Source organism: Sapajus apella, unplaced genomic scaffold (genome assembly GCF_009761245.1).
Source record: "Sapajus apella isolate SASKATOON/1434 unplaced genomic scaffold, GSC_monkey_1.0 scaffold41, whole genome shotgun sequence".
NCBI classification, from domain to species: domain Eukaryota; kingdom Metazoa; phylum Chordata; class Mammalia; order Primates; family Cebidae; genus Sapajus; species Sapajus apella.
In genome coordinates, this window is record NW_022436981.1 from 9153118 (window position 1) to 9180554 (window position 27437).

General features: G+C 38.4%; 1 long non-coding RNA gene across 1 annotated transcript; it reads left to right on the forward strand.

Moving 5' to 3' along the window:
• Positions 1 to 27095, forward strand: LOC116565817. Its single transcript, XR_004275598.1, has 4 exons — positions 1 to 11; positions 746 to 748; positions 874 to 882; positions 26586 to 27095. It is a non-coding gene; the product is annotated as an uncharacterized LOC116565817 (long non-coding RNA).
• Positions 27096 to 27437: the final 342 nt, after the last annotated feature.

Sequence of the window (27437 nt, forward strand, 5' to 3'; positions counted from 1 at the left end):
TTATTCTTCCTGTTTTCCAGATGAAGAGAATGAGGTTCGGAGATACTTCCAATGTCATCTATTTAAGGAAGTTATTCCAAATTCTTCAAGTGTAAGGCAGTGTTCTTACCCCAAACTACGTCTTTCCAGAATTATCTTGCTACCTCAGCTCTGACCTGCTCCAATCTGTGCTATCATTTGGATCTGCAAAATGGCAATAATGATATTTGATCTCTTTCTACTTGCATTTTGAAATTGCAAGCTGTTTGTTCCGGAAATACTAACCCCTTTGCTATTCATGGTTTTTGTTTTTATTCTTGTTATTTTTTACTGTGAAATTATATTGTTGGGGACAATAATACCTAAACTTTGTCTTTATGATCAAGGCTTCAGACCTATTTATTCACTTCTAATCCCACATAAAGAGATGAATATTTAATTGCCAGTATCCACAATGCTCCCTGACTTTGCTGAAAGAAAGAATAACTGGAATTCCCTAATGCATTTTTCTTCATATACATTTGATTTAGACACTTACTTTAATTTTTAAGCCTGTGGCTTAGGGAAAATTATCACCATACTTCTGGTTTATACTTTATTCATTTTATGTCATTGAGTGTTACTGTAGTGTTATAAGAGAAAAAGAAATAACTTGGAGTTAGGCACAAAAAAAGTGTTCCCTTTAAATAACAATCAGCTCATTCTGTAGGTTGTAAGACTAAATCTCCTCCCCACTTCCCCCTCCTGGAATCTGAGAAATGGCCAGTTTGTAAGCCACTTGGTGGCCCTCACAACTACCACACTAGCTGAAAGACAACCCAGTTCATTTTGCCTACTCACTGAAAAGGAAGCATTTATTTTTTAGTTGGAGAGGTAGGAAAGGATGGTGGGTAGTTTTAAAAAGTCTTTCAACCCCTGACCTACAATCTACAGAGAGAAAAAGAAGCCCCCAGCCTACCATAAGCAGTTAGGAAACCCAGCAGCTCTGATTTCCAGCTGTGAAACTCATTCCCACAAAGGCCTTGGAGCAAGACCTTACCTCTGCCGTAAGTCCCAAGGCCACTTCAATCCCAACAACCTCAAAGAAATAGAAAAAGATGAGAAGAGACGGTAACCATTCATTCACTATTATAGTTTTCTCTCATTGCCTCTTTTAGAAGTTTGATGTTCTCTTTTTTGGACCAGGGCAGCTGGACATTCTTTTGGTCAGTAGCATCATTCTAAGTGTAGGAGAGTTAATGAATATTGGGATGCCCTTTGAAGAGTGTGGATTCAAAGTGCAGCCCACATTGACTGCAAAGCCTTAAGCTGACCATAGTCCCTTGTAGTGTGGCACATGTAATAAAAATGTAAATAATGAAGGCAATTTATAAAAACTTATCCTCATGTTTATTTAATTAATAATTAATCTAAATAATTAATGTAATACTGAATGACTAGGAAACAAAAGCATTTAGGGTAGTTTTCACTTTTTGTTATTCTCAGTGTATATCATTTGTTGTAATAAAGGGCATAACTGAACAAAATCATATAATGATTTAATCTCAGTCTTTAAGACGAAAGGGGAACTAGGGTAGAAAGAGATTTTGTTTTGTTTTGTTTTCTTGTTTCAGTTTCTGAAACTCCTGTAATTATGTGCAATTACCTATTATGTCGGAAATTGGTTCTCAAAGATGTAGAACCTACTTTGTGTTCCTTAAAAAAAAAACTGTACAAAATATGCAATTTAAGAAGGGAACAGTTTGAGTGTGGAAAAAAATGAGGCTACAGCTGTAGGATTTTGTTATGCTTTTAGTACCAAATCACAAAACCCATTAAATTATTTATCCTACAGGCAGGCGTTGTACTGCAAACGTTGAATACAATTGCAGACTCTAGGAAAAGAAATGTGTGCATTTTAATTGCCTCTGATTTAAACAACCTCTAATTTCATTAGTCTAATTTTTTTTCTTCAAAAAAATAAGAGTTTATTTTTAGTCTTAGGATGCAAATAACACTAATATTTTTCCTCTCCTTTAAAGAAGCAGACTATTGAGGATCAAGCCATACAGGAGCACATGTCCACATATACATGCAAGAAAGCTGCATACACATGCATAACACGTTCTCCCGTATATACAATCTGCAATATGCCCCCAAAGAATTCACGGTACACCTACCATATTCTTTGCTCCTCATACATGCATATAGATTGGCTTACTATATTTCACTTCCATCATTTTTCCCGATACTATGTTACAAATGAAGATATCCTCCAGGAGTCCTGCTTACAAAGCAGACTATTGTTCTCAGGCAAAGAAGACATATACATTTATCAAGGGTTGGGTAGCATGGGAGTGAGGGGAAAGCTCTCTCATGTCATACTTTTGGGTTCATTTGAAAAGTCTTGGCTTTGCCATCCTCTGTAATTAAAACTCTTCTGTCTTAAGATTTATTGGTGCAGCAGTGAACGCATTTTCAAAATGTTTCTTTACAGCAGCTATTGGAAATCTCTAACTCTGCCTCAGGCAGGATGCTGCGCCTGCTGTACTTTTTGGGGTCTATTCTCCCCATGATAAATGAGCTTAACTTCAAAGATAAGTTACAACAACTCTCAGAGGGGAAACCCTTATTACTGTTAATATACGTTGCTCTCTATCATTGCATTTCAAATACTGTTGGATGGAAAAGAAACCATAAAATATTGCTTCATCAATAGAGTCAGGGTATGCATATGTAGACTTTAATTGAAGTATAGGATAATTATTTCTCCCATGCCATAGTCGCTTTTGCTGTGTGTTTAACAAAACCAGTATATTGGATTATACACAATCCAGTGTTGCCTCCCATGCATGTAAGCAACACTCCTAGTAATGGTGATAACAGTATTACTTACTATCCAATTCAATCAGTATCATGAGACTTGACAAAACTCAGATTTCTTAAAGTGAGGTTTCACTCAAATGCTACATGATCTCCGAAAGAATGTGTGTGATTTTAATGTGATTGTTACTATTTCAGATTTAATAGTATATGTTTTCTTTCCAGAGCCCTTCTTATCTCCAGAAATGTTGTGCTCTAACCATTTCCCTACAAGTATGCTTTCTGAAGTTGCTTAAAAATGAGAATTTAAAAGAAAAATTGACCCATCATTCCACTCTGCACCCGCTCAGAGATTGTTCTCCTGGCTGATGATTTTTTGTTCTCCTGGCTAATGAATTTTTACTTCTCTTTCTGGTTTGTTAGCAGAGCAACATATAGACAGATACGTCTGTGCAGACTGAAGCCTGGCCCTTTATCCTTTGAAAGGGTTAAAGTAAAAAAGGGGCTTTTTGAAACTGGGGAGTCCGTAGGGTGGGGGTATGAGGAAAGGAAAAAGGAGAAAGAAAAGGTTAGTGTTTTCTGTCCATTAAAGGGAGTATTCTGTTCTGAAACCAAATTGGTCATGCATTCCAGAAGCGTTTCCTGGTAGAGCAGAGTCTGATCGGAGCACCTGCCTTGCTATTGTACTGGGTCCGGACTGCTGTCCTCCAGCTCTTTCCTTTATGTGAGGCAGAATCTGTCACTTATTACAGACAGATTGTTCATGGGCCCAGAATGGCTGTGCGCCACTGAAGAGATGGGGTAAAATACTGTGACCACGTGAATCACTGCTCAAGCCATCATGTACACACATTATTTTTCTTCTCTAAGCACTTAAAAAAGAATGACATGAAACCCTAATGACATCATGCTGAAGTCTACTAAACAAATTAAATCATCTGAACCCAGAGTACAGACGGGTTAATATTCCAAGCTGAAGAGGAAGAAAGTATAAAGAAAGGGTGGGTGCTGGGTGCTCAGTGTTTCAGGAGCACAGAGGAAAAGAGGGTGTCAGTGGCCAGAATGCCGCAGGTGGAATCTATTAGCTCTGTAACACCGGAGGTAAATAATCGGACTTGTTCTCTGGATCCTGGAAGGAATTCCCGGTGTCCCAGCTGTGTTTTTTTGTACCCCACAGAGTACCTCCCTGGATTTATGTCCTGGACAACCTTAGCACTGAGGAGGGACAGCTTATCCAGAAATGATGTCATAGTTCTGCTACTGCATGCTTCAACTAGTTATTTTTTTAAAAGCATGCTGCTTAATAGGCACACACGCGGTGAACAATTTTTTTAAGATGCATACTTTAAGGGATTAGTCGATTTCTCTTTCATCTAGTCATTTTGTTTTCTTCTTCGTTCAAGTAGTGAGTAATGAACATAAGATTAAAAACAACCCAGTTTTTTTTTGTATTGAATTCTTTTTAATGGGTGTACATCGAAGGGAACTTGCTGTGATAAAATCCAGTTGTGGAAGATACACATTGCCCTGTGGCTATCTGTTCAGTATAATGAAAGGTGGCCTTTGTAACCAAATCTTCCAACCCTAGGGTCACTCTCTTGGCCCTCTAGAACTATCCTGCTGAATATTAGACAGAAAGTCGGAGCTTAAATATGTTGGTCTTTGGTATCTTTGCTGATATTTCTGGACAGATGTTAATTATAAGAAAAGTGATAGTGGAAATGTAGATGCTATAGAAAATATATATTAACTTAAATATCTATTAAATTTTTAAAATCTTTTTTGTTAAGAGATTAGGTTAGAAAGAGCACATGGCAAAGACTTACACAGAGCACCCCTACCCCCTTGTGGCACAATGGCACTTTTAAAATGGAAATTTCATCATCTTTTTACAGTTGTTGAGACTTTTGGACTCAGAAGCACCTGAATTAGACCCCTTGAAGCACTTTCCTGTTGAAGATCAAAACACAGAAAGGTAGGTAATTTCTCAGCTCTAGAGAGATGAAAAAAGGTGAGGGATTTTTCTCTTGGAATATTTTAGTTTTTATTTTTATTGTAGATTGCAGTACATTAAAATATATGTGGCCTATTTAATCATCAAGCATCCTGGCTAAATATAAGGCCTCATTATTATTTATTTAGCTATTCTTAAATATTTATGTTATCCTAATCAAAATAAATAAAAACTTCATTTATAAAAAGTTATTACAACTAATGTGATGCTCTCAATCACTCTAGGGAATAGTCTGTGGCTATTCTCATTTTGAATACAAGAATACTGGAGCTTAGAAATGTTAAAGGTCTTTCCTAAGATGGCCCCATGCTCAACAGAAGCATTCCAGGGGAACACAGCTGGTGAAGGGGGAAGCCAAGATCCAAATCTCGGCTTTCAAAAGCTAAGGCTGGGACTCTGCTGTATACTACCCATGCCTTTATAGAATGAACTGCAGAGTTTTGCACATTAATCTCTCATATGTGGTCCTCACACTGCCCTCATCTCCAATGTATTTATTCACTTCTCTGCCCAAACTCCTGTTCATCTTTGAAAACTCAGACAAGATATTATTTCCTCAATAAAGTCTTTTGTGATTCCCGTAAGTACTCAATATTTTTCCTTCTACATTTCCTCTGCTCTGTGTTTATTCATGTATTTTGGCAGTTACCATGTTGCACTGACATAATCATTTTATTCATCTGTATCTCCCTCTAGACTAAGTTCTGTCAGGGAGAAATCTTATCTTATTCATGCCTATATCCTAACGTTTACTATGGACCTGACAATGCCAGCTATTGGAGATGTTTGGGGATCCATATGTGTACGCTGGGATTCCATGTGATAAGCTGAGTCACATTTACTAAGCCCCTTGTAAGTAATGCTAACATTTGGCAATCCTAAAAAGGCCTTTCTGTGGAAAAGCTCCAGGAAGGATTCTTAGACCCTTTCTGGTTCTCCTTGTTTTTTAATCTTCTCTCTAGCAGGCACCTATTACCCAGGATGTCTCTGGCTTTTATTCATTTATTCACACATTAATTCATTCCCACACTCATTCATTCATACATAAATTCATTTAACAAGTATTGATTACTTGTTCCAGGGTAGGCACAATGCTAGGTCCTAGGAATATAGAAGTTAAAAGAAAGAGAAAGCTCCTGATTTTAAAAAACTCAAAGGAAGATGGGAAAGATGACAAGCAAATGAAGATGATGCTTGGGGTAACCTGGGTCCTATGGCTGTTCATAATTTTCTATGAAAATTCTAGGAGACAGGATGTAGGTGGAGGGATAAGTCTACAAAGTTTCTCGGAGGGGGTCATAGCTGAGTATTACCTTAACTCACGAGTAGGTATTAACTTGACAGAATAAGAGTGGAGCAAGGGGAGATGTGGGAATAGCTCTGTAATCAGAAAGATTAGTGTAAAAAGGGCCTAGAGATGCTGAGAGACCACAGCACATTCAAGGTATTGCAAGAAGTTCAATATGGCAGTTATGGGATTAAGGAGGAAGATAGTGAGTAATGATGCTGTGAAGGTAGTAGGAAACCCACCATAAAGTGCATGATAAGTCATACAAAAATATTATCCTCAAAATATGAAAGTAATAAGGAGGAAATTTCACTCTGATAGAAGTATGAAGAATTCCAGAATGGGCTAGACTGGAAGAAGCTGTGGATATTACACCATCTTGGGTAACATTCCAATTAATAATTGATCATGAACGAAATGAGAGCATGGGTGCCCTAAAACATATTTATAAGAATTTAATTCTATATAGGGGACTGAGAAGAAGAGGCTGAAAAAAAAAGCAGAATACTAGCAGAAGAAATAAATTTAGAAGAAGAGAGAAAGTAGTAGTTAACTGACCACTCAAAATAAGCACACAAACCAAACTTTCAAGATATATGAAAAGTCAAGCACTAACAACAAAATTAAATTCAGATTAATTCATTTAGTAGAGGATTCTAACAAAGACTACAAATATGTCTGTCCAGTATTTTTAAAGGGACAAATTGTCACATACATTTAGAAAGAATAAAATGAACCAGAAATAGATAGAAATGAAATTAAAACATATATAAAAGGGGAGCAGTTGGAAAATTTACAAATAAAAAATATAGTCAATGAAATAAAACATAAAATTCAATAGATGAAAATATACTCTGGATCAGAATCATTGATGAAGGTTTAAATTTACTGAATTATTAACTCAGAATCCAGCATCAAGGGATAAGGAGTTAAAGTAAGAAAAGGTAGGTTAATGTTGACTGAGGAAAGGCTGAATGGGTCCACCAGTGTCTAATAAGACTTCCCATAGAAGAAAATGCAGGGAATGGCAGAGAAAAATTCAGGAAATGGTAGAGAAGTAATAAATACCACAAAATTTTCCAAAATTATAGAAAAGTTAAAAGTGTAGGCCAAATCACCAAATAGGATAAATAACAATAAAGTTACATCTAGAAACTTTCACTATGCTTTCATAGTGAAAGCATAGTCCATCAAAAACAAGGGAAGACACTCAAAAGCTATCAGGAGGAAAGATAAATTAATAGGGATAAGAAATAGATTAGCTACATACTTCCTATAAGCAACAATAAATACCAAAGCCAAGGAAATAACACCTTCAAAGCACTGAGGGAAAATAATTATCAACCAAGTATTCTATATCCAGGTATATTGCCATGTAAGCTCACAGACAAAATAAAACATTTAAAAACATACAGAACCAAAAGAGTTTACACAAAATTTACTAAACCACCATTAGATGATGTTCTTAAGCAAGAATTCTGGAGGAAGGAAAGGGGTAATAACAATAACAGCTAATAATTATTTACTTTCTGCTGGGCACATTTCTGAGTAACTACACCATTAGCTCATTTGATCCCAATAACAACCCAATAAAATAGACACTACTATGAGGTTCATTTTACAATTAAGAAGATATGTCATGAGAAAGGCATAGAACTTCCTCACAGCTAAGAACTGTCAGATCTGCAGACTGAACCTCAGCAGATTGGCTCTAGTACATGCATGTTTTATCACTACACATTCTGCCCCAATAGAAGAAACAAAGATGAACAGAGGAATTGATGAAACATATTGCTAAATGTAACTATTAGGTGTAAAAATAACTTTTTTTTATTATTTATAAAAATGTTAATGAAAGTCCTCCAATAAAAGGCATAGAAGTGAAGACTGAGAATGGTTCTTGCTACATAGGGCAGTAGTGAGATACAGAGAGAAAAAATTGACTTCAATATTTATATGCTGAGGGATTGAGTCCTATGAGGGGAAATGGTAGAAGTGGAGGGGAGAATGTGGATAAACAAGTTTCAGAGGCAGCAAAAGGACCCCAGACCCAAGGCCTGGGAAGCCTTCTTATTAATAGATAATACATCCACCCTCTGGTTTCTTACAATTTTTAGAATATTAATCATCCACATAAGCAGGTAATTACAGACTGAACATCTTTTGTTTTTATTCCACACATATTATCATCCTGTTGCCCCCAAGTAAACTGAGCTCCTTGAGGTGAAAAATTGCATTTTGTAGCTCCTTTATCCCCTTCAAGTGGCTATCACAGTTCAGAGAATTAAAAAAGTAACTCATTATGATTGAATGATTGATCCATTGTGAGGTTGTAATCCATATGACAGGAATTATTAATACATGATTATCTATGTGTTACGTATCTCAAGTAAGGGAGCAATATTTTTAAATTATTTATATTTTCATAGACTATATATTTTTCAAGAAGCTTAAATCATTTGATTAATTAAATAGTAGAAACCTTGGAAACACTGGTATTGGGTTCATGTCACTATTCTTAACTCTTGGGGAGTAAAGTATCTACTTCCACTTATAAATGTCTCTATGAGTTATAAAAATATATAGTAGAAATTGCTTAAGAAGTAACACGTCTTGTTCTTGGACATTCTTTCACCCCTGGAACAGCTTTCAGTAACTTGATATGAACCTACATTTGAAGATCCCAGAAATGAGCCAGCGTAGAAAATCCTGCCTTTTAAGAAGAGAATAGGCATTTCTCTCAGTTGAATCTCTTACAAAATATTTTGAGAATTGTTCTAAGCTTCACTCTACATTCCACCAGCTATATAAGCTGTCTTCAAACATTTAGTCAGTCCTACAATATAACCTTTGAGTTGAGGTCAAGATAATCTTCTCTGAATGATTTAGTCCAAATGCCAAGGTTCCTTTCTCCTTTACTAATTTTAGCAAGATTACCTCTGGAGGGGATCTAATCATAAGGTCCCTAAGATCTCTTTGGGACCTGCTGGGCATAGTGATCTCAAAGGGTTATTTTTCTTTTGCTTTTTGATTCTTCTCCAATGCCTTGCACCTGCTTGGGGTTGTTCAGCTTGCAGGAGTCCTGCTGACCATCTCTGGCTCCATTGCCCTTGGCTAGAAAACTGCTTCCTTAATTTTCTCCAAACCTCTCTGTGGGATATCCAATCTAACACACCAGGGGAGCTCAGGCAGGGGTTAGTGGCTAAAAGGACCACTGATCTTCTTCAGAACTAAAAAGTTTCTATAAACAATCCATACACCCTCCAAGGATACCCTGAAGCTTCTCCTGGCATTTCTTGAGAAGTGCTATGGCTGGTGAAGTGCCCCACGGGACCCACTAGCATTTCTGGATACCCACTGGTGAAGTGCCCTAAGGGACTCTCAGACTCCAGGAAACAATCATCTTCACACCTCTAGAATGTCTACAGACTTTGCTAGCACCTTGTAAAAGTGCCCTGTGGGCTCCTGTTTTTTTATTCTTCTAGAATGGCACTGTGCTTAATAGACTACCCTGCCCCCTGCATTAATTTGTCAGGAGCTCAGCTGAGCTGAAGACAGCTGAGCAGCCAGGTGTTGGAGTAGCTGATTAAAACAAAAAGCCAAAATGGAATTAAAAGGGAAGCCTTTAATCACCTTCTGCAGTAGTATGAAAAAGAGGCTAAACAAGAGAAAATGTCAACTCTCTTCTATTTTCTCCCCACAGAATGGTACCAGTCAAAGGTCAGGTGGATCAGCACAGACAAGGAAGTCCCAAACAAAAAGATCCTGCAGTTTTATGAACCTGGGTCAGGGTGGGTGGAAGGCAGAGATGACAAAAGGGAAGAGACTAGGACTGGGAAAGTTTTGAGCACTGCATTGAAGTGGAGAAAAGTAGCTTCAAACCTGTCCCCCACAATCCCATACGGAAGTCTTGGCAGAGAGGCCTGAGAAAAGCCTTGGCCAAAAGCCCCATTAGTGGGCTCTGAATGAAGGCACCTGAGCTAGTGATGCAGCTATGCCTAAGAGCATGGCTAGTCAGGAGGGCCTGAGTCCTTGACTGTATCTGCCCTCAGAGGTTGCAGCTCACCAAGCCTGATGTGAAGATGGCAGCTTTCCCCATGAGGCCTATCAGGTAAAGCCTTTATTATTACCACAGTTGGGCCTGAAAATTCATGCAGAAGTTAGTGGTCAGGAGCCAGACTCCCCATCTAGCACACTCTCCTTTGGGGAGCCCCTTTCCTCGCCATGTGAACCTGGTAAGTCTACACTCACCATCATATTCCTCTCTCTTTGACCTCTATCCCAGCAACTGGCCAATGCTGAGCCAATTAGGCTGCCTTATTTTCTATTCTCATCCTTCATCCTGGTCTGAAGGATAGAAACAGAGCCAAAATTTAGCAAATGGGAGAGCTTGCTCAGGACGTTAAAAGTTAGTATTGATGAGAACAGCAGTTAGCTCTTCCTTCTAATGTCATGAGGTCCTGGTATTGCCAGAGCCATTTGCCATCTTCCCTGCCAGTGCAGAGAGCCTATCTGAGAACAAAGCCCACAGGGTGGGAAGATAAGCCAACTGACAGAGGAGAGCTAAAGCTCTAGTTGAACGGTCTCTGAACTTTTCAGTTATACCAACCCATAATCTCCTTTCACCTTGTTTAGGGAGAGTGGGGTAAATGTCTGTCACTTAAAGCTAACTATCCTAACTAATACTTTTCTATTCCAGTAGTAATTTCAACTATCAACATCCCCTTCACACTTCTACCCCAACCTCACATCTAGATACCACTACACACAGAAGCCACCCGATTCATTCCAAACACTAGATCTGTGTTCAGATATTCTAAGACTCACTGTAAATCTGCTTCCAACCAGTTCAGGCTAAGCCATCTATCTGCTCATCATGTTAGACATCAGCTTCAAAACCTGGAGGAATGAAGGTTCAATTATGCTTTTTGAGTAGGAAGATGTTTTGGATGAGGTGGTAGAAGGTTTTCCTGGTGTGCCTAAAATCACAAGAGAAATGAGACTACGATCTGTCATTTTATTTTTAGGAAACTTCTGCCTATCGGTTATTTTATTTGATTTTCATAAAAGCCCTTTTAAATAACAGGTTTTAAAATGTGATTCAAAAAAGAATTATTGCATAAAATTAGGCATTTATAAGGTGAGTGTACAGACACCCAACAAATCAGTGGCAAGGTTGACTTGCATTTTATTTCATTAAGTCACAGGACTACGACATACTAGCACAGATTAAACCATGAAGATGTGAGGATTGTAGGAAATGATGAGCTTACAATCACTAGGTGGCTTTTGAGTGAAAAGCCACTTGCAGATTCAAGTTTTCCACCTAATCAATGTTGCTGGATTGTTCACATACAATAATTTTCTAAACCAGTCGAATATTTCTTACATAATTTTTATGCAAATGTTTAGATGATTTTTTATTTCTTTAGGCAAATGCTTTCAATTTAGTAATACCTTTATTAAATCTATAATGTATGGTTAACTATAGAGAAAATAAAAAGTATCACCCATGTGCTATTATTAAAGTTGATAGTCACTATCTGAGATTGTGGGCTGTATATTTTTCTCATGTAAGCAAATAAAATGCCATTTTACCAACAAGGGGAGTCCCAGCAACATTCACAGGAATCCCCCAGGACATTGACTCAAGCTAAAGAGACCGCTTTTTCAAGCGATAGTTGAGGACACCAAATAGTTTGATGGGCCCATCTCTTTCTCCTACTTTCTGACGCAGCTGTTTAGTAAAAGTGGTTTCCATCTGGCACAAGACAATCTGAGATTTCTTCATAAGGATGCTGTAATCCCTGGAGCCACGTCCTCCAGGTCCTCTAAAGGAGAACCTCCCCATGAAGCTCTGGGGTTATAACCATGCTAACTCCATGTTGTAAAAGTCTACAGAAAATCTTTTCTCACAAATGTAATTAAAGAGAAAGCGTTTAGAAACTGTACCTGAAATTTGTGATTGTAGAACTACTAACATTATTTCATGTACAGTTAAGTAATATTTATTGAATATTTATCAGATTTATTTTGAGTCCTGAATGATTTTTTCCCTAACAATAATTACTATTCTATGGAACTAGTGGAAAGTGGAAAAAAAATCATGCTCAGATAAATGGAGCAATAGATGTCCTCTATGAACCACCTGCCCCAATGCTTCATCCTGTTTAATTCTCACAGCAATCCTATGAGGTTGATACTTTTATTAGGCAAATTTTACAACTGAAGAAACTGAGGCATAGGAAGTTTTAATATTGTGCAAGGTCACACAGCTTGGTTGTGCTTGGCCATGCTTGGCTGCAGACCCAGGAAGTTCAACTCTATGGATCACATTCTTAATGACTATACCATATGGCCTCTATTTAATATTTCCTGACTGCTGATTGTGCATTGTATTCTCACCATGATGACCATATGTAATTGTTTGAATATAAATCACTTTAAAGTTTTGGAATTTTGTACAGAGCTTCTGCAGAACCTGGTGGCCAGGCAATTGCTAACTTACAGTGTGACTTCAAATATCATTTGTCACCAGGGTCTCAGTATTCAGCTCTGTAAAATGGCCACCAAAAGAAGCAGTGCCTCACAGGGAGAATAATGACATAGTGAATTAGGTTATCTGGCCTCATAAGCTTCTTTCTGGGAATACACCAGATGCTTGTGGAAGCTGAATGTTTCTTTCAGTCAGTTAAAACAGTTGGGGGCATTATTGCTTCTATGCCCTAAATATTCAGCTTTGGGGCCAGAAGCCCCAACACCTGCCCATTTCAGATAGCACTTAAAAGACCATACTGGCTTCCTGTGGTTTATGTAGTGAGATTCCAATTCCTCGGCAAGTAAGCTCACTCATAATACTTTTTTTTCCTATTTTTTTGGTAACTTCTTAAAAGTTAAAATGGTCTAACAGAAAATCAAGTTCATGTTATGATCTACTGGTTTTACTCTGTCTTTAACTCATAGTTTTTAATACTGCAACGCACTTTATTCATCCACTCATTCATAAAATATGTGCTGAGAATAGACCATGTGCATGGAACTGTGATAGTTAATGTGAGATACTAAAATCACTGGTTTGTAGTAATTTGTTAGAAAAAGCGTAATTTCTTCTTTTGTAGAAGTTATTAGACATCCAGTGTATGTCTTATCTTTAAAGGGAGGGAAGAGTACTTAAAGTTGAAAAACTACCATGAGTTAGACATGATGGTAGGCCATTTATATGCACTGATCCTCACTTCAATCTTTTGAAATTCATATTTTTCCATTTTTATGTATTATGTACAAGTAAAATGAAAGCTCAAGAAATTAAGATGGCAGTTCCAAGTTCACACAGCTTGGGAGGTGAGCAGGCTGGATCTAAAAGCCTATTTTGCTTTCCCTAACGTAGTTACCTCTTTAGTACAGTATATCTGAAGATAGATTGTAATAATTGTTGGGAAGAGCCAATGAGGAAGTAATGGCCTTGAACCCTAATCCACAAAACCTGCAATTGTTAGAGAGAACCTGTAGGAAAATGGGCTGCAAAACGGCCCTGTTTCACTCTCTATATGCAAAATGCATGTACTAAAATGGAGCATTATATCTCAATTATCTTCCCAGTCCAAATTCAAAAAATAGGTGTTGGGTTTGCATGAAAGATAGATAATCACATTAGAGAGGAATGGGAAGCAATGAGATGAGAACTTTGTGATTAAATTTAGGAAAACAATTGGATGTTTAGACTTAGGAAGACTTGGGGGTTTATCCACAGAACATTATCGAAAATAGCAAATATTCTCTAGAACATTCCATCCAGGGACAAAAATGAAGCCATAGTTTTCTGTCTTTGGTTACCATATGCATTTGATACAGGGAAACAACAGCTCCACTGTTTCTGGAAGGTGCATTGAGATATCTTACTCTTATTTTCAGAAGTGCTTTTTAAGCACTTTTCCACTGATTCCAAGAGATCCACAGTCCCTGAAGCCTCATCAAGTTACCTTCCCTCAACTCCCTGTGCACCTCCTCATAGCCAAGCTGCTTTCTGAGACTTTTTCTCAGGTGGAGCCTTGAGAATAACTTGCAACTCAACCCAGCAATAAGAGAGTGAGTCTGGTCCTTGATTCCTGAAGCCACAGTTTCCAGGGGTTGAGAGATTTCTAAAAAAAATATATATAGCTGTGCCCAAGATTGTGCCATGAACTTCCTTAGTTTGTCTTTGACAAACAATTACATGTGTTTTGGGGAAACCTAAGGATCACGGTGAACACCAATATCAAAGTGGATTTCAGAGCCCTGAAAGTCAACAGTGACTAGGCATGTGGTGTTGTCTCTATAATGGTAGACATTAAACTCCTTAAAAACAGGACCTGTGTCCTCTCTGTCTTTGTCTGCCCATGACCCAGCACCTGCTCACAATATGTGCCCAATTAATGTTGAGCAGAAATGTACAAGAACGTTTCCCAGACACTTTCTCTGAAGCCTGCCTTGCTCGTCAGTAATCAATATTGTACACCTCTACTTACAATAATATTCCTCTTGTTGACTTTCCAAAGACCCACTCTAATATGGGTAGCATTTGGAACTCAGAGAACTTAGGGAGCATTTCACTCACGGCACCATGAGGGGCTAATGCAATTCAGAATAAGAGAAGGGGAACTGTGTATGTAGAGTCCACATCCCCAAAATTCATCCCAAGGCCAACCGAATCAGGTGAAGATAAAAGTGGAGAGGGGACATGATATAATACACATAATGGTTTGGTCAAACTCTAAGAGAAAAGACTGTCTAACGGAGAAGCCAACAATCAACAACTCTGGGGAAAGATTTGACTTATTAGACTCCTGGACAAAACACCTTCCGTAAGATAACATTTCAACTCTTCCTTTCTGTAGACAATAATTGGTTGTAACAGAAAACTACAAGCCCTAACATCTGGACATATGGCTTGACTCCCTGGGGCAGATCAGCAGCAATTGCCTACAGATGATATAAGGTGGCCACAAACAGTCCTACAAGTTGTGCCTGGGACAACTATGGAAGGTGCCATTTTATTCTAATGTTTGCTATTGTTTCCCTGAGATACTAGATTCTTTTCACAGCCCTGGGCAAGTGGGAATCCCCAATATTACAGGGGTTAATATTCTAACTGAGATCTGTTTTTAAACTAGCCTGGTTAATACTTGGCAGGTGGCAGTGTTTGGATGCTGCCTTCTGAGAGTGAGTTTCCAAGAGCACCCCAGGCACACTCTACAGAAGTATTTGTGCTAAATTCACAGTCACTTTTTTTCTTTAGAGTCCAGTGTAGTTTACATCTGTTTGCCCCATGAGTCCACTCATAAAACAAGAACAGAATTAACAGATTGTAAGGATTCTTAAGGACTTTATATGTTTGTGAAAATGAAACTAATTCAGCCTAACTCCAGTATAACTGCTGCCGCACACCGTGCACAGCACCCTGCAACTCAGTGGGTTCTGCTAACTGTTGTTGACTGACTGATAAACAAGTTCCAGATTTCTAATTGGCCACAGCCTCCCTGGCTGCTCTGATGATATATCGTTTTGGGTGGAAGATCCAGCCTGTACCACTCAGAAATAAGCAAAACTAAACTAAACTAAAACAATTGTTTTGCATAGAAAAGAAAACATCTAATGCTTGAACCCCCACCGATACCTAAACCCTCTTCTTTCTGGGTAACCCTGGGTATGAAGCCCTTAGAAGATGTAACTGGACCTCACGAGGACATGTGAAAAGTATGAACCCAGAAGAAGTACTCAGGAGACACCTGTGGAGTCAAGGGAGGCAAATTCAGATCAGTACAAAGGTGAGCACTCCAGCTCAATGAACACATATCCAGCAGTTTTGTGGCTGACTGTACAGTGAAAATGGGAAGACAAAAAGCACTCTTTCTGTCCAGAACCACCAGTCCAATGGGGTAAAAGATCAATAATTATAGTAATATGTGAAAAGTGCTATTTGAGATGTTACATAAAGGGAAATGCCTTTGAAAGTCACCGAATACCTGGAGAAGGATGGTATCAGGGAAGCTTTCCTGAGCTGAGATTTGAAGAATGAATAGAAAGGATTCTGTTGAAGATGGTTGGTGGGCCCAAGCAGAAGGGGATGCAGGGGTGAGCCCAGGGGAAGGCCAGAAGGGTGAGAATGGCTCCAAACTAGTTAGCTTATATAAGCACAACACCATGCAGGTTGCAAAGGACCTTCACTGAAGTATTTCGTTTGACTTTCTTGCAAACTGGTGAGGCTGTGTAGTGGACAGGATGCTCCCTGGGTCAGCTGTAGCCACTTCCTCTTTTGAACAGAGATGACAATGGTTGACTCTGTCTTCACCTACTCAGGCTCCCTATAGTATTTAGAGTAGCCTGTCCCTACTCTTCTTGAAATTCTCTCCTCTCTTGGCCACTGCAGCACCCCTCTCTCCAAGTTTCCCCTTCTTTCAGATTTTCCATCTTGTCTCCCTTGTGGGATAATCATGTTTTATGCCTCTCTCAGGGTCAGAGTGTCCCCACAGATCTGTTCAGAACTTTTTCTTTATCTGCAACTTGTCCCTAGGTGGTCTCATCCAGAGCTACAATTTTAATAGACTTTATTATTTTTACTATTTACAAAATATTTTTAATTATTTATTTTATGGATTATATCTTTTAATATTATCTTCTGATTGATGAATTCTGTTTCCAGCTCTATGTTTGTATATCCTGCTGTGGATTACACATCTCTACTTAGACCTCAAGCCTCACGTGCCAAAACAGAATTATCTGTTGCCTTCCACTCTTCGATCCGTGACTCCCAAAGTCTCCCCCATTTCAATAAATAGCACTATTAGCCACTCAGTTGTTTGCATTAAAAACTAGGAGCCATCCTAAATTTCTATCTTTCCCTCATATTCTACATCCAAGCCAAAAACAATTTCAATTGGCTTTCAAAGTAAATCCCCATTTTAATTATTTCTTATCCCTTCAACTTTTTTTTTTTTTCCTGAGATGGAGTCTTGCTCTGTTTCCCAGGCTGAAGTTCAGTAGCATGATCTCAGCTTACTGCAAACTCCACCTCCTTTTACCCCCTCAACTTCTAAAACCCTAGTTGAAGAACCATCATTCCTTATTTGAAACACTGCAATTTCTTCCTAACAGGTTTTCATTCTTGAACCTTCAAGTCTTTTCTCATGTTTCATTCATTTTTATGAAGCAAAGTCAAATAAAATTTTCCTTTCTTAAACTACTCAATGACTTCACATTGCAGTGAAAATAAAACCTAAGTTCCTTTTCACAGCCTGCAAAGCCCTTGACATGCCATCTACTTCTCTGCCTCATCCCATTCACCCTCCTTTCAATATTTCTAATATCCCAAAGCCTCTGATATTTCTTCTGCTTTTTAGTCATAACAAGTCAGGGCCTCACATTCAACTATCCCTTCTGCTTAAAATGCCCTTCTTTAATACCTTGCAATGCTATCTCCTTCCTTCATGTTTCAGCTCATATGCTTCCCTCTTGGAGAGCCCTTCTCTGAAAGTCTGAGGTGCAGGCGTCAGAATCACTCCCACTCTCCTCTTTATGTATAACCTTTTTTTACAGGGTACATGAGGTATTCTGACGCAGGCATCCAATGTAAAATAATCACATCAGCGTAAGTGGGATATCTGTCCCCTCAAGCATTTATCTTTCATGCTACAAACATTCCAATTATATTCCTTTATTTTTAAATGTACAATTAAATTATCATTGACTATACTCTGTTATCAAACAGATCTTATTCAATATTTTTGTACCCATTATAACCCTTTTTTAACTTTCTTCATACATTGTATTGCTATGTGAAATTATCTTTTAGTTGTCTACTGATTATTGTCTCTTCCAAACTGACTGGAAGGTAGGAACTTTGCTTGGTTCACCTCTGGATTCCTAATGCCTAGAATAGAACATGACACATATCAACGACCCAATAAATATTTTCAGGTGACCCTGTGAATGTCTGCACCAAGAGCAGTTAGCTGTGAGGGACACCAAGTGAGAGCTCTGCCCAGCCAGGTTGTCATTAGATTGTGAAAGGCTAGATAGAGACAGAAGTAATGAGTCACAACACTGGTGGCCTGTGACAGTAGAAGTGAATGGCAATGGATTGCTGAAGAGACTGCAAAATAACCAGGTTGCCAACATGCTGTAGAGCCTGGGATCTCATTTGATTTGCTGGGAAGTCTCATTCTGCAGCTTCTAAGATTGTTTTCCATTCTTCCTTACTTCCTCATTAACCTAGTTAGTCTGAATATGCTTCTCTGTCCCTCTCACTTTACAAGAGTCTAGCTAACAGAAAGAATTATACATATATATTTATATATATGTAAAAGAATTATATATATGAATTATATAAAAATTCATAGATATATTCATAGATATATTCATTTATATATATAAATTCATAGATATATTCATTATATATATATATGTATATATATATATATATATATTCATTTTAGCTAAAAAGATCCTGGGACACAGAGGAACTAAGTAACTTACCCAAGATTACAAAGCTGATCATTGCTGAATCCAAGCTTAAATTTTTCCATTATTGTAATCACCTGATGCATTTGTCTTGCTGCTGCCCAGAAAAGCCAGTTTACTGAGACAGCATTATGGCAATAGAGAAAAATTTAATAAACATAGAACTGGCCAAATGGGAGACCAGAGTTTTATTATTACTCAAATGAGCCTCCCCAGAATTTTAGAGGCTAGGATTTTTAAAGGATGGTTTGACAGGTAGGGGACTAGTGAATGGGGATTACTAATCGGTCGGATTGAAGATGAAATTATAAGAAGTCAAAGCTGTCCTCATGTGCTGAGTCAGTGACTAGGTAGAGGTCACAAAACTGGATAAGCCAGTTTACTGATCTGAGTGGCACCAGCTGGTTCATCCAAATGCAGCATCTGAAAAACACCTCGAAAACCAACCTTAGGTTGTGTAATAGTAATGTTATTTATAGAAGCAACTGGGGAGGTTAGGAATCTTGTGGCCTCTAGCTGTATGACTCCTGAGCCATAATTTCTAATCTTGTGGTTGATTCATTAGTTTTACAAAGGAAATCTGGTCTCCAAGCAAGGAGGGGATTTGTTTTGGGGAAAGGGCTATTATTATCTTTGTTTTGAAGTTAAACTATAAACCAAATTCCTCTGATAGTTAGCTTGGCCTATTCCCAGGAATGAGCAAAGGCAAGTTGGAGGTTAAAAGCAAGATGGAGTCAATTAGGTCAGATCTCTTTCACTGTTGTAATTTTTGTAAAGCAGTTTCACTATGTTGGTCACCTAATTTTATCTTCACAACTGACCTAGGAAGTAGGAAAGAATTGGTCTATCTTGAAATAAAATCTCTATGCCTTAGAGAATGCACCTAGAAACTGGACCACTAGTTACAGGGAATGCCACCAAAGAGGTCCAAGCTTTGGATTCATAAGAACTTGAATAAATTGGCCTCTTACATAAATTTAAATCCTGAAACTCCATGATGTAATATTAGGGGATAGGGAAAGCACCGTGGGTTTTCTTCTTGTCCACAGTGCTTGGGGACTCATTAATTTGGAGATCTTGGTGTGATAATTTCTCTTCAGGAACTTAGGATACCAAACATTCTCCATGTTAAACTTCTGCTGGTGTCTCAGGTCCAAAGGACTGAGACACCCAAATCCAAATCTTTGCCATTTGGATTTTCTTCCATCACTCTCCTGGTCACTGAAGCTATGAATTTCTGGGCCATGATGCCATTAGTAACCAAGATAAATCACAGTGCCTGGGACATGCCTTCCTTACTGACAATGAAATAGTTCACTGGTAAGGATATGGCAGCTCCAGTACTGTTAGGCTCCCTCCTTGTGAAATAATTAGTGTTTTCATAGTGCAATGACCTAGCACCAAGAGAAAGTGATTTGTCTTCACATATGCCACCACCAGCCTGGAGTTCAACCCATTACCTTAAAACTTAAAGAGCTATTATACTCACTTTTCTCAGAAAGGATAAACCACGTATAGCCCAATCTAGTGCTAACATTGTTCAAAGATTCCCCATAGTGGAATAAAATATCCCTTTCCTACTAAACTATATTCTTCACAAGTCAAAAGAGCTGTTCCCAAGTAGTTTCTTCAGTTAATCATTGAGAGTCATAGGCAAAATGTTTGGGAATCTCAATGCCCTATTTCAAAGTACCCCCCACTGACTGTGAAGGATCATGTTCTAGGGGTACTTCTGCCTTCTGCTATCTGGGAGGATCAATGATCTGTAGAGATTGGCATCCCATCAGATATGGCAAGGTGTCTAGAGAGTTGCCTTTTGCAAATCTTTCAATATGTATACATATATTACCGACATCTTTTCACGAAGATCACATGCTAACCTGCGGAGGCCCCAGCAAGAGCCCATCGTCAGGTAGAAGAAATTAGAGTGAAAGACCTGGTTATTCTCTATTTCTCCTGAGATCTAAACAAGAACAAATAGGCTAACCTCACTGTAGCTGAACTTACAGATCAGTTTCCTCATTGAGGTGGGTTACCTCACAAAGCTTTTAAAGAACTTTTTAATCTAAGTTGGAATATTCACAAAATGATTTTGAAACCATAGCACCTAAACCTGAATGTAACTAGTCCAGTACCCCCCAAAAAGCCCGCAATAGAACAATATAATTGTAACTTTTAAATCTGTAACATGGGCCTTGGTGCACTAAAATTGCATTTCAGGATGCTGGTACTGTTAGATGCACTAGATATTGTGTATTGGTAAGCATATTTACTTGTCTAGCTGGAAACTTTTTGGTGACATTTGGCCTGAGGGGGCAATGAAAGGGACTTAGGAATATCTGTCCTCCTGCGATTCTTTCCAGACTGTACATTAGTTCATTGACATATACTGACTTAGTGCCTCCAATACATCAGCCAAAAAAGGAGCCAAATGTGCCGTCCTCCCACCCTAATATGAACAGCAACACTAATATTCCTGCCCCCACCCCTCAGCGTGTTAAAAAAAAGTTTCCCAGATAAGCACAGAGTGGAGACCTTGAATGCTGTGCAGTAGTCATTCAGTGAAAAACCAAATTAACACTAATTATATTCTGACTCGCTGTGATGCAGACAGTGTGACTTCACAAGGGGAAATGGCATTTGTGGCACTAGGTGGCATCGTTCTGACACATTTACAGACCATTAGCCAGCGCTAATATCATTTCAAAGGGTTGGTGTCAGGACGGGTAGGGCACCCTGGGAGCACTCCGCTCAGCCCTGTGTGAGCTGAGTGTAACTCCGGGCTCCCAAAGGAGGAGGCCTTGGGCAGGGGCTGGGTATCTACCACCTCCCTAAATGTAGGTCACTTGGAGCAGGTTGTGTCCTGAGGCATCTAAAAAACTTCGGGAAACTTTTGTTTTTTGAAGGGAAGAACAGTCTTATCAGGAAATGCCCTTGCCTCACACACAGAAAGATCTAAGTTTTTCCTTAGGATCTGTGACTAGTGGTCTCAAGGTCCATATGTTTCTGAGGTAAAAGTGGGAGTCAGTTTCTATTATTGAGGTTTCAACATGAGGCTTTTGAACCACAGCAACTTTCTAGCAGAGGGAAGTGGGCAAGATGACTCTGAACTAAAAGAGATGCTAGACTGGTGGGAAATTGAGGGAACAGTCGTGGAATTCAGAGCACTAAGGCAGGAGGGTTTCTCTAGAAGTTATCTAGTCTCTTGCCACTCTAAGTGTGAGCTATGCACAAGTAAAAGGGTCACAGTTTGGCGGGTGGAGGAGGTACTCTCAGGAATGCAACCTCTCAGGTCCGCTCCAGCTTTTCTGAATGAGAATCTAGATTTTACTGCAATCCCCACATAATCCCTGGACACATTTACACTTAAAAAGAAAGCACTGGTCTAGTCTACACCCCTGATTGCAAGAATGCTTTTCAAGAGAGGACAATTTCATTCTTTCCCCCTGCTCTCTTCTTCTTCCTCTTTTTTTTTTTTTTTTTAAATAAATTTTTACTCTCTACTCTCAAAGCTCTTTTTTGGATTCTGGACCATCCCTTCACCAAAATTTTTCTCACATTCCCTTTCACCTCTTTTTTTTCTCTGTATGTTACTCCCTCCTTCCATACCTCCAGAATGTACATTCTGCTCTTGTGGCCATCTGGATCCTGCCCAAAGAAGGCCTATTCTGAAGTTAAAGCAGTTAAAGTGGGAAAAGCACTCAGCTTTGAGCAAAAAAAACAAAAAAACAAAAAAAACAAATTCATGCCTCAATTCCACGGAGTTCTGAACACATGTCATTTTATTTTCCTTAATAACACCCATTTTCCTGAATGCAGATATGAAATGTAATACTGTATGTAAAATAACTTTATGAGCTATAAAACATTAAAGATATGTCTAAGATCTTGTTCCCCACGGGGCTGTTTCTGAACACATGCTATTCATAAAGGGGCAGTACTGTGTAAAGTTTAAGAGCATGAGCTCAGAGCAGATTGCCAGGGTTCAAATCCCACTTTACCATTTTCTGGTGATCATGTTTGACTCAACTTCCCCATTTATAATAGGACCCACCTGTTAGTTACCATGACAGGGCTGTCATAAAGAGTAAAAGTTTATGCATATGCCATACCCAAACATGCCTTGTTCTATAATGTCAGCTGTGATTACTTCTTGTCCATAAATGTCTGTAATATCCATAAATTTCAACTATGATTAATGACTACAAAGTACAGGTAACTTTACACCTGAGAACTGTATATACATAATCTCTAAGAAAAACACAGAGACATGGAATACATGAACAGGGAACACACTCAGGGGGCCTTTGACGGTAAGGAGAAAAGGGAAAGAGAGAGAGATCCAGAGATACTAAGACAGAATTTATGTCAGGCTAAACAACAAGCAGAGCTAGAAAGACAAAGGGGGTAGACTTCATATTATTCAAGAAATATAAGCATTTGTGGGAGGAGGGTTATCACTGCAAGAAAATCACTATTTGTCACAGAAGAGAGCCAAAGTGGACTAAAATCCTAAATCAGGTGCTTGATCCCCTGCCCCCATGTAATTGACATTATTGCACAAGAAGGCCATTTCTACATAGTAGATGAATAACATTGCGCCGTGCTCTTAAATAAACCAGTTCACATTCATAAGAACATGATTTTTTTGCAACACAATAAAAGTTTGAAGATGCCCCAAAATGCACTTACCCTGGATCTCCAGAAAGATCTCTATATGCCTGCCTTTGATGTCATTATTCTCTGTATGGAAGTTTTTAGTTACCAAGACAGAGCCCTGACCTTAATCGTTCCTCTGCTGGCCACATAGAAGACCATGAGTATTCTGTGAAATGTAGCTGTGGCCCTTTCCTGAAGCCTTGGAAATCCCCATTTCAGTCATTCCTCCAGGCCCATCTCCCATTCTGCGATTGATTACGGCTTCTCACATCCCATTTTAGCCGTGGTCCACTTTCGAAGGGTCTTCTGTCCAGTCTTTTTTGGGGGAGTGTTTGATGTGTGCCTGGATAATAACTTCTTAGATAGCTGACTCTGTCTCTGCAGCCTAGTCCAGCTCTATGACTTCTGGTTTTTGGGATTTAAGTCACCTCTTCCAAGTTCCTTGTGCATTCGCCTGTACTCCTGCCATCAAATTAAAGACTGTGGCCTTGACAGATGGTCTCTTGTACAGTATCAGGTAGAATCCTGCTACTTCACAAATGCCCCAAGGTTAATAGAATAGGATCAATAGGAAAGCGAAAATGATGATGACAATCAAAACTAATCTTAAGGAGAATGATCAACTAAGTGAAATTTAAACTTTGTTCTTCTCTTTTGCACTACAGAACCTTTTCTCTTCCAAGTTTCTCTTGCTTTCTCCCAATGTTCTCATTCTGTTTTATGTGGAGCACAACACTCCACCATGCCACTCAACTCATCACGGGTCTGTCTCACCATCCAGAAATGTCACTGTTATGTATCCATTTCTTAACCTAAGTATTTCTCAGAGGAGTCTCAGGAATTAAGTTATTATTTAAAAAATGGGGGAGGTTAGGGAAAAAAGATCCAACACCTTAAAGTGCTTAAGATCTGACCGGATGAAACAAAATTCTTCAGTATGAGGAAGTGCCTATTGGAACAAATTCCATCTAGTAGTCAGAGAATAAATGGGCTGGCTCCTCACTACTGGATCCTTAGGAGACTGCATTTTGTAACGAATGAGGCATAACGAGAGAAGATTCCAAGAATGCTCCATCCTGTCTCGGTTATTCTAAGATGTTGATTGAACTAGCCAGATCATTTCCAAAGTTCTCTAAAATAATTACACATATGAAACTCCGTAGATGGCTGTTGGAATCCAAAAGATTCTACAGTTCCATTGAGAATTCAGTTACCCACCTTGCCCACTGATACCAGGGCACTGGGTCGTGTGATATTAAAAACACATGTTTGATAAAGAGTAATTTAGTAACATTTCCAAACACTTTTCTGTTGGAAAAGTGGTTTTTAAATAATCCCCAATATCTATTGATTACAAGCACATTCACCCACACATTTCTAGGTATCAATGTGTTTTTTATTTCATTCAGGCTTGTGGCCTCACTGTCTCTTTGCCATTCACCTCTCTGTCTCTGTCTCTTGAATTATTTAATGTTTTTCCCAGTTAATCTAAATTAGAGTTGCTTTCGTTTTTAAGGGGGATGGGAGGAAACTAAAAATAGTCACTGAAGCCAGGATATATTACACCAACTGCCTTTGCCTCTGGTGGTTACTGGAGTTTCCTTTGTTGTCTTGTTTGATTGTTTCATTTATATGGCAGGTTAGACAGCAACAGACTTCTGTTATTGCCTTTTCTCAGTGGTGGATTTTTTAGGCTCAGATCCCCCTAAGGCAGCCACTCCCCATCCACAGCTGGTGACAAGAGGTGCTGTTGCTCTCAGTACTTACACCTACTGGAGAAAGATCAACAGAGATGCTATTAAGTGGCATAGAGTGTCTGCATTTTTAACTGTTTAGGTCTTTGTTGAGAGAAACAGGAAGGAGAAAAAATGAAAGAGACCTAGAAAGGATAGGGAGAAAGAACACTGAACAATTTACATCTTCCAGATTCTTTATGTACTACTTTTGCAGATGTAAAATTGCATTTTTCTTTGTTCCTGCCTTTCCACCACCAGCTTCCACCCTCTCCTTTGAAAATGTTCTGCTTTTTCCTGTTTTTCAAGAGTCAGAAATAATCTCTTAAATCAAATGGTAATACAAGTATGTTAAAGTGGAGAAGACAATTTTTAGGGAACAGGGTTTTTATAATACACTGAGAGTATGAGGATGGGTAATTCAGTACTTGGGGCTATTTTTTAAAGTTCTCCCAGGAAACTTTAGGTCATTAGTTACTTTCTAACTTTCCATTACTCTTTCCACTAATGTGACCACAGAGTGTCATCCTTGGCATAAAACTGGGAATGAGGAGATTTATGGAGGACAAGGAAGTGAAACTTTCTGAAATTAAACAGATTAGATGACTCTGGTAATACTTAAGGCAATAAATTAGCACTGCAACTTGAGAAGAGACCCTAAAGAATCTTGGTCATTAGGAGAGAATTTCTGTCCTCTTATCTTGTCTCCTTCAGGCATCTCAGCTGCCTTTTTTATTTCCTTTTAGTTCGCAGAGCAGAGAGCCAGGGGAAGGAGCCTCCAGGAATTCACTGTTCAATTTTTTTGGTCTGTTTATTTTTCATTAAGGGCATAAAATGCCAGGTAAGGAAATGTAAGGTTAAAGACATCACCCAATCTTCAGAGGAACTTAAGACCAAGACCACCTGAGCACTTTGTATGTGCATACACTGAAGCCTACACTACCACATGCCAAAAGAAAAATAAAGAATTTTAAGAATGCATTTTTTAAAAAGGAAGGTGACCCTGTAGCCAGGTACCTGAATTTAAAACCGTAACTGCGAAGACCTACTAAAGGAGATTATAAGAGAAAAACTGGAGACTTTTTCTCATAGTAATAATAATGCAAGACTCCAGGTGCCTAAGAGCCCTCGTTACTTGCTAAATAAAATCAAAGAGGCTGGGGTAGTAGAGATGGCCTGCTTGTGGTGATCTTATAACTGGGAATTGAAAAATGAGTAGGATTTAGAGAAGTACTATAGATAGAAGGCGTTTTAAAATTTCCCCCTCCTTTCATAACCACAAACTTAAGAGTTAACCTTGGCTGCTTCATCTTTTAGAAAATACCCAAAGTTATAGCTTTTTTCTCATTTGAATAAACCAGATGAACTTCAGTAAACATACTGAACTTATGAGCAAAAATAATGAATACATGATGATATCATAACATAGAACATGAGCAGGAAAAAGGCCTTCAACATCCTGTGATTTCAGTCTCATTTCTAGATTAGTCTGTAATGGATGTTACAGTATTTTAAAACTGTGAAACACTTTCATGGAAACATATAATCATGAGAAAAATATAACCATGAGTAATTTATAAAAGCCATTGCACTGTGTTTCCATGGTATAGAATAGGGACTTTTTTTTCCCATGAGGCATTTTATTTGTAAATATGTATTACATCTCTAGAAAAAGAATCCCAGGATTTTCCCTCCTGTGTTTTCTCCTTGCTTCTTCGTGGTCCATGATGTCAACTGCTTTTGTCAGTACAATGAAACCAAACTGGTTGGATGGAAACAGATTATTCTGCCATTTTTCTAGATTGTTAAGTTGCACATCAAATCTGGGGCTGATCACTCCACACTTGTTTGGCCTGCCTGTGAGGCTCACAACAGTTTTCCTAGCTCTGTTATCATCAATGATTTCAAATTCGCCAATGTTATCTTGCTTCATCGTCACAGTCAGAAACCGGATGATGACTTTGGAGCATGGTCTAATAAGAACCTGGCATTTGCCTCTTTTCAGCTTTATTGATGCTCTTGAGAGCATTAGCCGGATGTTCATGTGCACATTTGTGGTGTTGCAGAAAGGTGGCAGAAAGAGAAACACAGGGACATTTTTAAAATAAAATCTATTTTATTCTAAGACAAAATATAATTCAAAATTATATAATGAAATACTTCTAACATAATTATTTATTATATACAGAAGTAAATTTATATTTTTCCCATGTAACAAATATGTACAGCTTAGCTTACTATTTAATTATGTAAGAAAAAGCCTTATTTATGTGCAAATAAATTTTTTAATGTGTTGAATTTGAGAAGTATTATTTGTATTAAATATAGATTGAGAATTAACGGTTTTGCAGCATCAGAATCTTAAAAATACTATAATCACCTGTTATATGGAATTCTTGCACTTTAATTATCATTTTTTTTTAATTTTGTTGTGCTTCTAAGGACAAGGTAAGAGAAATTTGGGGGC